Genomic DNA, 13,818 nt, shown 5'->3' on the forward strand with positions numbered 1-13,818 from the left:
GCAGTTTTTTTATTTGTTCTTCAGCACATTTTAATTTCTTTTTCAGAGTTTCCAACACACTATCTTGTTGGAGATTGGGTATATTTCCAGTACTCAAAGTCTCTGAATTATGTGCCATGCAAATTCTTTTGCGAGGAGACAACTCTTCAAGTCTGTCCACTGCTCGCTTTCGAATCTGACGTTTATTGGCACGTACACTCCAATCAATTATGCCATTTGGCTATTGAACACTACTACAATTCACCACACAACCACGCAAATTTAAACATGGTACAGCGTTTCTATTAAGCTGCGGTCTACAGGTAATAATACTCAGCAGTTTTTAAGTTCCGTTCGTAATCGGCATACAGAAAATGCAATGAGTACACTGTCGCTGTTTTGGTGTTAACAGGATCAAATCTCTTCACTACCCACATCTTGCATGTAATCGGATCCTTTAGGCACGTATCCAGGAATTCCTTTCGGCGAGGTGGGTGAACACCATTTTTTAAGGGGTGTATTGTATGTTTAAGGCCAGTGGTGGCAATTTGGTTCTAAAACTGGGCGGTTTGCAAGGAAAGTTTACTTTCTCTTGATAGACAAGGCTTAGCATTAAGAGGACATAGTGTGGAGGCAAGAAAATGGGGAGCAACTATCCCCTAAATCGTCGTCACTGTTTAAGGCTCTCATTTTAATCAGAACGTGAAATCGGGATATTTTTTACCACTCGACTCCTGTTTCCATGCTATAACTTTGTGTGCAGGAACCATCTCAGTATGTGTGTTTATCAATTTCTTCTGATTAGGATCAAACCATCTGTGTACCAGAAGTGCTTTTACGAAGCTGTTACACATACACGAGATGGACAATCCACTCGACAACGCGAGATTCAAGCTGTGGGCTGCGAACTGGACACAGACAGTTCTCGATTATTTCTCTCTGATTCGAGCCTGAACACTACTAATGTGTCTTGTCCTCCCATGTTTGCAGCTCTTATAAAAGCAGAAACCCACCAAATTGTTCATATTCAGCCTAAGCACTCGCAAGTGTTCAAAATTGTCTGTCACAGATTCCGCAGTCTCACCTTCTAGAATACAGTTGGATCGCGAAATAATTAATGCACAGTGAAAACATTTCCGTTCCCAACACATCTGATGTTTCGTCTCCCAATATGGTTAATTGCTTACTTATTTATCTCCAGTGATGTGCCAAAGGGAGGGTTGGTGGGGTCATAGCCCCATTTGAACATCAAAGACAGGAAAAGATGACAAAATGAGGACTGACCACCAAAAATAGTATACGTAACCACTTTCCCTTCCGAAAATCCTGGGAACGTCACTCGTTATCTCGGACACATTTTTTGAAATCAAGTCCCCAGAAGTTTTTATGATTTCGTATTGGAGACTGAAGTAAAGCGCCTTGTACACGATCAAATAAATCATGAACAAGTCCTTGAATTGAACACTTAAAAGGCAATGAAGTCAGAAACAATGCAATTTTTCTCATTGGATCCAAGATCTGGTCAAAGTGTATCTATTTAGGAATGGTTCTAATTAACGCATATTTATCCTCATTATATTCTAGAATGTTCCGCAGATAAACGATTCATAGATATTGCCAGTAGTTCGACTCCTCTTATTCAAGAACATTCCCTCTCGCGTCTTCCAGAGATTAGAAATTACAACGAATCGCCCTACGTGTGGAGCTACCTTTGTTGTGCAGCTTCCAAATACTGACAAGTCTCTACATAGTGCTCAAGTTCACTGCGACAACACTGAAAGTTCAAGTAAAGTTTACGTGCAATATTATCAACAACAGGGTCATTCTCCGTCTTGCTTTCATAAGTATTTCTCTCCTTAAATTATCGTCACATTATTCAAGAAGATAAAAACCTAATTTTATGTAGTGTAAACTGAAAAATTACCTGAGGGGACTCGAGCCACCTGATACCCATCTTGGATTCGTGCTAGTAACAATAACAGGGTTATAGAACATTCTCAGTCATATTATTGACGAAGCCGAAAGCCTAATTTTATCTAATGTAAACTGAAAAATTTCCTGGTTATAGAACATTCTCAGTCATATTATTGACAAAGCCGAAAGCCTAATTTTATCTAATGTAAACTGAAAAATTTCCAGGAGAGGGGGGGGGGTCAAGCCCCCTATACCCCACTTTGGATGCATGCTATTATCAATAACAGGGTTACAGAACATTCTCCGTCTTGCCTTGATAATAATTTCTCTCCTTAAATTATTGTCACATTATCTTATTTCACACAACAAGAAACCAAAATCCTCATTTTATCTAGTTTAAACCGAAAACTTTCGCTTGGATATGTGCCTGTCCTACTGTATTTGTTGCGTTGTTCGGGCACAAAGCAACAGCACAATTGCGTGGCATTTTCCTGAAATGTTATTGTTGTTGAAAAAAATTCTCCACTATCACACAAGAGCTACAGAAAAAGAAAACACAAGGCACTTTCACGTTCCCTCACACAAATGCAGATCCTATAACAAGCGGAAAGGTCTGTGACAGCTTCAGTTCTGTCCCGTGAGTGACATCAGGGTTGGGAACGCCCACGGCCCTCTTTTTTCAGCTTCGGGAGGGAAGACTGCGCTACTTTCTCAACTACATTATATACTCACTTTGTGTCATATGGTACTGTGCAAAACATAATTACCCAGGAATTGCAAATGAAAAAAATTGCTGCAAGATGGGTCCCTCGAAACCTCACCCCAGATCAGAAGCGCACCCGAGTGCTCATCAGTCAACAACTTCTTGACGAGTTTCGTGCTGATATAGACAATTTCCTTGCCCGATTTGTAACTATGGATGACACATGGGCCCATCACTTCGACTCAGATACAAAATCACAAAGCATGGAGTGGAAACACCCACACTTTCCACCAAACAAAGAAGTTCAAGATGCAAACGTCAGCCAAGAAGGTGATGGCCTCACTTTTCTGGGACTGCAAGGGTGTCCTTCTTGTGGACTATCTACAAAGAGGCCAAACCATCACTGGCACATACTACAGTGACCTAATCAAGAAATTACATGATTCCATCAAGAAAAAGAGGCGTGGGATGTTGGCATGTGGTGTGCTCCTTCACCAGGACAATGCACCTGTCCACACCTCACGCATTGCGAGGGCTGCTATCGCAGATGCATCGTTCGAATTGCTGCCCCACCCACCCTATTCCCCAGATTTGGCTCCCAGTGATTTCCATTTGTTCAAGCATTTGAAAAATGACATTCGTGGGCAAGAATTTTCTGATGATTCTGAGGTGATAAAAGCTGTGGACTCATGGTTGGAGGACCAGTCGGAAGAACTTGTTTGCAAGGTATCCACGCGTTGGATCACCGATGGGAGAAGTGGATTGGAGTTGCAGGGGAGTATGTTGAAAAATAAAAAATAAAAAATGAAACCCTATTGCCGCTCTTTCTATGTTAGGGTCAGAGCAACCTGATCGCCCCTCATATATTAACTAAATGACATAAAATGTGTATAGAAGTGTCTAGTGTAGGTAAAAGTAGGTACCATTGTTGTTGATCATGATGTCAGTGTCAACTGTATTGTGTCACTCAAATCAATGTTCAAAAATGGATTCAAACCTTTGATTCCTACGTCAGCTTCACAGTGTGATATGGAAACCACTAAATCACAAAAACATTTGCCAGACACACTATATCAAGAACTACACTGATAGCAGTGCTAGGTAAAATATGGGTTTTCAAAAGATCCAACTATAATATTGTATGAAGAATTATATTGCCTATAAGTCTGAAATATGCATAGTAATCTAGTACAAGCATGAAGTAATAATAATGATGGCACACTACATTCAGAGAGTAAAATAAAAGAGATTTCTCAGTATTCTTCGTGTTTATTTCATACTGTGATATTGAACAATGAATCATAGTTATCTAAAAATATATATGTATATTTAGGGCTAGCTGCAGTAGCTTAGTCATTAGGGCATCTGACTACCATGCAAGAGACCTGGGTTCAATCCCCGGCAGGGAAGAACTGGTATTTTTTCCACCTGTTCAAGTGGCTCCGGCAGCCACTCAGCATCGTGTAAAGTGGGTACCTGGAGGAAACTCTGGGGGGTAAAGGCAGCCTAGGGCATGGTGCTGATCACATCACCCCCACCTTCGGCCATGAAAGTGTTGGGCCCTAACTCCACACCCCCTATACACCTTCATGGCATGGTGCAAAGTACAGGGGAGCACTTTACCTTTACTTTAATCAGGGCTAGGATTTTAATTCACAAAAAATACCAGAAAATGCTCCATAAAAATGCAATAATGCCTTAATAAACACACAAAATGTTACAATGCTTTATTACAACTTACAATTTCATTTCACCAGTCCTGCATTTCAATGCAATACTGATTGACTGCCGATTGTCTCTTAACAAAGAATTGAACAATGAAAAGCCCCTTTCCATCTCTACCAATACTAGTGTAACATACTTAAAGCAAACTATGTCACCAGCTTGCAAATCCCCCAATAATCCTACAGAAGAAGAATTTCTTGAAACATATCATTAGCAAGAGAACATTCTATACTAAACCTTTCATTTTTGTTCAAAACCAACCAGAATCATTTTCTTGGTTGCTTATTTTCAATCAATTTTTTCTAACTCACTTGTCACTTTCTTTCAGTGGGACTCTTTGTACCAAACGGAAGGATTTAACAGATTTCCTGTAACCAAAGTTGTTGTTCTGAAATTCTCGTACTGGCAAGAAACAAATTTTAAGAAAACAAACAAAAACACTAAGAATGTCTCTTCTCATGTAAAACAAAAGCACAATAATGTGTCTAAAATTTGTTTAAAATTCCATGAAAACAAAAAATGCAATATCCTGGAAAATTGACAAAAATACATAAAGAAAGAAAGCCCCATCCTTATGCTTTGTTTGAAACCAATGAACATCTAACTGAGCAACGTATTGGTTTTTCCTAGAAAAAGATGCAAATACATCAAAATCCTGGCCGTATTGATAACAGTGCAAGATAAAAGATAACATATGGTCTTTGATGTTGAAAGATCCCACTATAATTTTGTGTGCAGAATGATATTGACTATAAAGTCTGAAATATAGTTTAGACTATCAGTTTGAGAATTATTCAATACAAATGTAAACAATTTACTCTCTGAATTTCCAGAAAACATAAATATAGCTTAGCAATCTGCTACAGATGTGCACTAATATCAATAATAAAGACTTACAATATAGACATATAATTTTTCATTATAAAAATAAGTCTAACTGCATCCAGACAGTAAAATAAAACATAGTTTTCAGTATTCTTCATACTTATTGCATACTGTGATATTGAATGTCCAAGCACAGTTATCTATAAAATTCAAAATTACAATTTTTGCTTGCAAAATTTTTCCATCAAAGTTAAATTTTATTGTTATACACAAAAATGTAACTTTCTATTCACAAAATTGAGCACAGTATTTTGGTGTAAACTATGAAAAGCAAGAACTGATCAGAGTTAGAAATCTGTATGAGATCCAAAAGAAACCAACTTCCAAGGAGTCGCACCTATCATATGCAACATGCATTTTAAGCAAAGTGTTGGACAATTGTGTAAGTGAGCTTTCTTGAACAAGAATCCACAAGCCTTGATGAATGCCAGGGTTTCTTTCCTCTTTACCCAGCAGTTGCAGAACTAAGAAACCCAATATATTTACTTCAATCAGACTCAAGCACCACTGTCAATGTTGCGAATGGCAATTCAACTTCACTATGCATGGAGAAATTTTAATTTATGTTAGTGACAGGGGCTCTGAGATTATAGAAATGTTCGATTTTGTAATTTTCTAATTTAGTACTTTTTCATAAGAAGACTTTATGATTGCATCAAAACGACAATCATATATTCTCCAAATCTGTTTTGAGGGTCTTGAAATATGGATTTGCGTGTTTGGTTTATTTTACGTCAAATTTTTGTCTTGCAGTCAGATTTTGACAACTATACTGATTTAAGTAGTTTGTTCATTACAGTGTATGGATTCTTCCCTACAGCTATTTGTACAATTGGATGCGTAAGTATTAATTACAAAGCAAATTGTCCATCACCATATTCTTTTCTCGTTGTTTTAGCCCATGAGAGATTCAAGAAGTGGATCAAAATGCTAACCAAGCATCTGAACAGCTCGAGGACTTAAGAGTTCATTGCTTAAAAATACGTAGGATGCAAGGAAAAAGTTAACAAAAATAGTCGGGGACAAAATGCTGAGAAATTCTTGTGCATGCCACTGCACCCATCTCAAGATACTAACTAAAGTTTACTTAACATTATTTTACTATCACTGCAGTCTTTAGAAGTAGATAAGTGGCAACAATGTAACCCCCCCTTAAAAAAAAACTCTTGTACAGTAAGTACCGATTTTAATTAGAGCTTCTTATTGAACCCCATGCTTTACTGTGCAGCATAATGTGATGTCACAAATGGTGTGGTTGAAAAGTACTCCAGTGCATTCAAACTGAGGATAAAATGAAACTTACAAAACAAACACCCGATCTCTGTGTACTAGAAGGGGTAAGAACTCTAAGCAAGTAACAATTAGTATAACTTTATAAAAGGGCAGGGGGGGGGGTACCTCGAACAACTAATTTGGATACTGAAGTGATGAAATTGCAATAACACAAATAAAAACTGTAGCAACATTTATCAAACTAAGTTCCGAGACTGTCCCACATCACCAAATTGTAATGTTCAGTATTAATGTTATTTTATGTTCTTAATGTTGCTCTGAGTTATAGATCTCTTATGTATATTGTTATTCTTATGATAGTGTATAAAAATAATTTGTTTGGTGGGTTATCACTAGAGCCCGGAAGTTCAGGCATTTATTTTCGTTAAAATAGGCAGGCAAAAAGGCATTTATAATGTGGAAAATAGGCATTAAAATGAAAAAAAAGGTAAAATAAACCAAAAAAAGGCACATTTGGAAGTCGCTTACTTTTATCTATAATTTCTGGCAACATGTTAAAATCTATATTGGGAAGAGCATTTCAATTTTCTCCGTCTTGATTGCACATAACTACAAGGTGTTTTTTTTAATTACTCAACATTCATTGATAGTAGTCTGTCAGAGAGAATGTTTTTCATAATAGAAAATGATATTTCTACTTCGACAGAAGTTATTGGAGCATACATAAAACAAGCTAATGTAGCTGGACGCATTTCGGTAACAGCATTTTCACCTTTTAGAATATCACAAATTGTTTTCAATTGTTTCAAGTCCTCATTTGCACTCACTACCCGAGCTGACCTCTTTTCTCCTGGCACTTCCATCATCTGCAGCATAGATTCCTCATACATTTTCATGGATGCTACAAAGTGTTTTTTTTAAGTTCTGTAATTGTAATTGTCTCTGGGAATGCACCATAATGTGCAAAAATAAACTTGAATAGCACAGGAGTTTTTTCACTTCACGAATTGAAGCCGCTTCATTTTCTGGAAGAGCATCTATCACCTCACTGATTTTTCAAGGTTGTTAGCATAATATATAGCTGCTGATATCCAGGTTCCCCATCTGGTCAAGACTGGTTGCAGAGGTAAACTAAGCTCAGATTCAACTTCCTTAAATTTTCGGGTTCGAGAGGGAGATTTCAGAAATATCTTCTTTGTGTTTGAAATCAACCTGTCCACTTCAGCAGTCAATCATGCACAAGGAAATGTTAACCGAAAGGCAATATCCTAACTGAGCATGAAATACATTTTCCTCACACTTTTCTCCTTCAGCAATGCTGAAACATGCATGAGTTCAATATTACTTAAATAAGGCGAAAATTATTCACATAATAAACGAAAAAAAAATAAATGCCAACAACGTTTTTTGGGAGAAAAATAATTTATATACACATTTTTTTTTAAAAAAAATGGTCAAATTTAATTGAAAAAGGCAAAAAAGGCATTATAATTAAAAATAGGCAGTGGGGTCCCAAATAGGCAAAATTACAAGGCTTCTAAAACATTCGAAACAACATGAGAAATGTATATCCGGAAAAAATTTATCAATATATGCAGTAGATAAAAAGAGGCTTTTTCCCAAACTTCCGGGCTCTAGTTATCACTGAATTACTTATTGCTTGAGGACTTATCACACACTATCCTGCACTGAGTGTTCGAGAAGTGAAACAATTTGTAGCGGACCTTCTGCGGTGCACTGTAAATTTTACACTGTAAAATTTCTCAAAATTCCATCTTCCTAATTGGTTTATGATCAAAGGATGATATCAAATAGATTCTTAGTAATTCTTGCTGGCATTGGCCTGGATCTAGAAAGTCATGGAATAAAAAAGGTGTTGAGGTTTGATGCACAATCCATGTCCTCTAACATCACTGACAAAAATCAACCCAGGGCAACTGTCAGTTCAGGGTGTCTACCAAAATAACAGATCCAAAATTCTTGACTTTTTCTTGGTCTTTTTTCAATTTCTTCTTGACATGTATTTAATCGCCCCCTACTCAGGTATAGTTGGAAAATTAAGAAAATAGATATTTTTATTCAATAAAAAAATCCTACCACAAGGCTGGTTAAGATGAAAACTGAAGCTGTACTTTAACAAGAGATTTAGACTTGCTTTAATTATGCATGTAAAAATTATTGCTTCAGGCTTCAACCTGGATGGGGAATGGCCACATTACTTTAATATTTTTACAAAACTTCACGCACATAAAGGTGTAATTCTTAAGAAACAAAAGCCAAAAAATTCTTAACCACAACTCAATATAATTTTAGATTTCCAATGATTCAAATTTATCAAATCCCAGTACAGATATATAACAATGTAAATTCACTATACTATAAATAATAGCAAAACTTCTTGACCACAAGCATAATTTATTGACTTTCTTGACCTATCTGTTGATTTCTTGACTGGTAGACAATTGTTTATGCTCAGATAGTCCTGCATCGTGGCCTTGCAGTCAACAGCATCGTGCTATGGGCTCCAGCTACAGAACTAGCGCAAGTTTGAGTCTCCTGGGGGAAGCTTAACAACTCTTATCCTGAGGTTTTGGCCTGTGTATGGGACTGGTGGCCACCCACCATTGTGAGGAAATTGGGGAACTATGAATGAGTGGCATAATCTGGTCATGAAAACCTACAACGACTGGGGGTTTGTCCTGCTGACCACACGTCACAATGTAACCAGTTGGATTATCTTCCACCTAGAATGTGGGGGTTAGGCTGGTAGTCGGTAGGTAGGTGGCCCTGGTCCTCACGGGCTGTTGCACCATGGGTTATTATTGTTAGTATTATACTCAGATAGCCAAATCAGGACATGGTCTGCAGTTTAAAATATGAAGCACTGCCATGTACCTCTACTTCGAATCATACTCGAAATCTCTTGATTACAAGATGATGCTATTGAAAACACCATTACCAAGGAGTTATTGTAGAAGCAGCATTTGTAGGAAATTCATCCTCTCTGTTGTAATTGGTGAAAACAAAAGCAAAGGATTGTGGGAGTCAAGACTGTATTGAACGTCGGAAAACCTTTGTCTTTGTTTTATATTTTCCCTATCACCATCTTTCTCTGTATTAATCGTTGACATGAACAAATTATAACTTGATACATAATTAAGCGTGGTGATGGCATCTGACTGCCATGAGGGAGACCCAGATTTGATTCCTGGAGTGGGTGATCTAATGTCAAAAATTTTTTCCAGCCTTGTCCCTGCATGAAGTGGCTCAGGGGTTCACCCAGCACCAAATCAATGGGTATCTGGGGATAAAGGTGGTCAGAGTATGGTGCTTATCACATCACCTCCAAAATGGCCAAGATCGATAATGTGTGGGGCCCTACTACTACATCCCCATACGACTATAGCACGGTGCTATATGCACAGGGAACTTTAACTTTTTTTACCTTACATAATTAAGTAACCAATAACCTTGTAGCATTTCAAAATATACATAGCTTTAGCTATTACCAGAGTTAGGATTTTTAGGTGCGCACCTTTTTTTCATTGTGAAAGTGAGACCTCTCTGGAAGGACTCAGTGTGTGAAATGTTGCCTCAACGTGAGAATGGAGCTAATTTTCCAGCACCTTTTTTCCCCTTTTTTGATAACCTTTTCCCTTCCCTCCCTTTTCTGGGACATTTATCTATTTTCCCCCTTTTTCGTGTTCTTAATCGCTTTTCGTCCCCTTTTTGTGTCCTTTTACTGGTGTTGTTAAATATATTTCCTCAGTAAATCATTGAATTTTTATTTTCTTTTTTCGCGACACTTTTTCTCTTTAAGATGTTTTCACATTGTTAACTGAAATTGAATGTATTTAAACTGTGCTTGATTGTTGCCTATTTGAAGTCAACAATGGAAAGACCGCTACTGATACGCCCCAGATCGCTGTTATTTTTTTTTTTTAAGATAGAAGGAAGAAGGAAACACAGTTTGGTCTTGGAAGCAGTGAAGCAACAATGTGTTTCTGAAGTGGTTAGTTTTACGTGTCATGTGTGCACAGTGTACAGATATTGTTTGTGGATGTAAGTTCCTTACCTGCTTTTTCACTCTCTTAGATCCTGTTAGTGCATGTACTTTACCATGCCGAAAGTACTCAGATCTCGATTTCTCAGTCTGGCTCAAGAATTTAAGCACAAGTTCATAGAAAGTGATGAAACTGTTATTCGATGTACTGTTTGTGATACGGGAATCACTTTAGATGAAAAACACCAGAGAGATCGCATCCAGCAACATATGTCCAGCTCTAAGCATCAAAAGAACAAGAATCTGCAAGGAAGTAAATCTCGGCAGCCTCTCTTACGCAATGCATTTGAGCAGTGTTCTTCCAAGGACCAAAATTTAAAGGAATTTAATGTTGACTTGTGTCGACTTAACAAGGTGAACCATCAGGCCTTGAAAGGGTTCCTTGAAAAGTACACACGGTTGTCAGTGCCCGATAAGAGTACGTTAAGGAAAAACTATATTGAACCTGTGTATGAAGAAACTGTTCGTAAAATTAAGATGAAAGTGTCAGATTGCGATATAGGTGTCATTCTGGATGAGACTACAGACTCGATGCAACGATATGTTTTGAACATTTTGGTTTTTCCTCTGACAGGTGAGGGAGGAAGTTAAGCCCATGTTACTAAACATGTATGAGTTGCAGACAACCAATGGCAGTACAGTGATGCAGTTATTTATGGATTTCTGTCAAAAACTGTGGCCTGGTGGAATTCAGTCCAAAAAAGTTGTTCTTGTAGTTACTGACCAGGCTCCGTACATGCTTTCGGCATTTAACCAATTGAAGCCGTTGTTCCCGGAGTTAAAGCATGTAACCTGTTTGGCTCATGCCCTTCACAGGGTTTCTGAATCTATTAGGAACGAATACAACATTGTAAATGAGTTCATATCTGATCTGAAGAAAATACTCCTTAAGGCCCCGAGTCGCATTCTTGCCTACAGAGAAACTACCTGCCTGCCCCTGCCACATTTACCCATCATTACTTGCTGGGGATCATGGATTGAGTGTGCTGCATTTCTGTGTGAAAATTTTGAAAAAAGTAAGGAGTTTGTGCTTTCCCTGGATTCAACCGACGCAGGTGCAATTTCCAAGGCACAGCAACTTCTCCTCCCAGACAAGATAGATGATTTGCAAAAAGAACTGTTTTGTGTACATTCCTACAAGTACATGTCGACAGCCATCAAAAGCTTAGAAGAACAAGGCGTCGAAAATAAAAAAAACAATGGGATATCTTTACTACTGTGAGGGGGCTGTTAGATGGTTTTGCCAGAGACAAACTTGAGGCTAGTCTTGACAAGAATCCGGACATTGTGGTATTTGCCACTTCCACAGAGTTGCCATTTTGAGTGAATACTAAGTTTGCCGCACTTGTTTCTGTGGATGTAGAGAGAAGCTTCAGCTTATATAAAGATATTTTATCCCCGAAAAGAAACAAACTCACTTTTAAAAATTTAGAAATGCTTAATGTTGTAAGGTACAACAGCTTTGTGTTTTTCCCAGACACTGGTGAATAACTGTGACACAACCTATGTGTGTGATGTGTACACAGCTTCGAGTGAATAGATTAGACTAATAAAATAGGAGGAAAAGTTTTAATAAGTAGTATAATTATCAGCACCTTTTTCTTGCCCCAATCAGCACCTTTTTTGTCCCTTTTTGGGTCTTATTTTAGCACCTTTTCCCTTCCTTTTTCCCAATGACATTTTCCCCTAAAAATCCTAACTCTGCTAATCACGTAAAATTCCTAGGATTGATCATCGATGATAAATTAAATTGGGCATGTCATATTGACTATATCTGTGAAAACTCACAAAAATCTTTATCTATTGAAAAGCCTTTCACAATATAATATTAAGGAAATCAATATGAACCTGTATTATGGTCTTATTTATCCTCACTTAGAATACTGTATTACAGCTTGGGGAGGAGCAGTTCACATACATACAAAAAGAGTGTTCACACTACAGAAAAGGGCTGTTAGACTTATATGCAAAATACCATCCAGATCCACATGCAGAATTGCCTTTCGCAAAAACAAAATTATGACTGTATACTCGCTCTATGTTCATAAATCTATTATCTATGTACTTAATGACAAGACACAATTAAGAAATGAAGAAATTCATGGACATAATACAAGACAAAGACAAAACTTCCATATCCAGACTAACAGATTAACTCTGACAGACAGATCACCACATTCTGCAGGTATAAAATTCCACAACCACCTTCCCTCTTGGCTAAAAAATATCACTCCCTTAAAGAAAAAATTGCAGCTAATAAAAAAATACCTCACAGACAGAGCACTGTATGACGTTAATGAACTGTAAATTAGATTGGATACAAATATCAAGTAGACAAATAAATGTAATAATGCCATAGAAGAAACCATGTAACTCTATAATAAAAAAAAAAAGTTATGCATGTACTATATATATTGTGGACCGATTCAAGGGAGACTCTGTAAAAAAGGTAAAATCTCTCGCCAGACATTGGTGCTCGGTCAAGCGACAATCTACAAACACAAGGTAACATTCCACAAATAGCGGAAACACATGACGTCAGGAGACACAGCAATTCGGCAACATGGCAAGCCCGTCATCGGTTGGCAAATATGGAAGTGCTGTCCAACAGCTAGGAAGTATTTGCCAGCAGCTCAAAAGAGCTAAGCACCAGAATTCGAGGCTCAGTCAAGTCTCAGAATTCAAAGGACCTCTAGAAGAATACCAGCTACCAGGCGAAGACCTCGACACCTTTCAGGTCTCAGCCTGGCTCGGGAAACCGAGACGAAAATTTTGCCTAAGGCAACCGCAGTACATTCGTGGGTTGACTATCTTCAGTACCACGGCCTGCAACTTGTAGCCGTCGGTCAGACCATTGTCCCGGCGCCTTTTCTAAGGCCAATACTTCAAGACCAGCGTGTGCTTCATCGCCAAGCCACAGGCAAGAAGACTCAGGACTCATGACTCTGTGTTCTGTCGCCTGACGTCCACACTCAACTGCTTGGCCGAGAGGTAAGATGTACGTTGTCTACATCCCTTGAAATCATTCCACTCCCTGCCAGAAGCCTGTCAGCGAGATTGTATGGGGACCATAAAATGTAACCTTGTTCTACCATCTGACCCCTAAAGCGTTCACAGTAACGATCCCCGTAGTTCAATTAATTGAAACCAGTGAACGCATCAATATATATTATACAGATATATATATGCATATCATTGTTTTTAATATTGTGAATGTAATGTACAATTTATTTTTTTATTTCTTATCACATATGTGCATCATATAAAAATCTTTTGTTTTTATACTGTAATTGATTGTATAACATACCTTGTATTT

Source organism: Lepisma saccharinum, chromosome 15, assembly GCF_977018435.1.
Source record: "Lepisma saccharinum chromosome 15, izLepSacc3.1, whole genome shotgun sequence".
In the NCBI taxonomy this organism is placed as follows: domain Eukaryota; kingdom Metazoa; phylum Arthropoda; class Insecta; order Zygentoma; family Lepismatidae; genus Lepisma; species Lepisma saccharinum.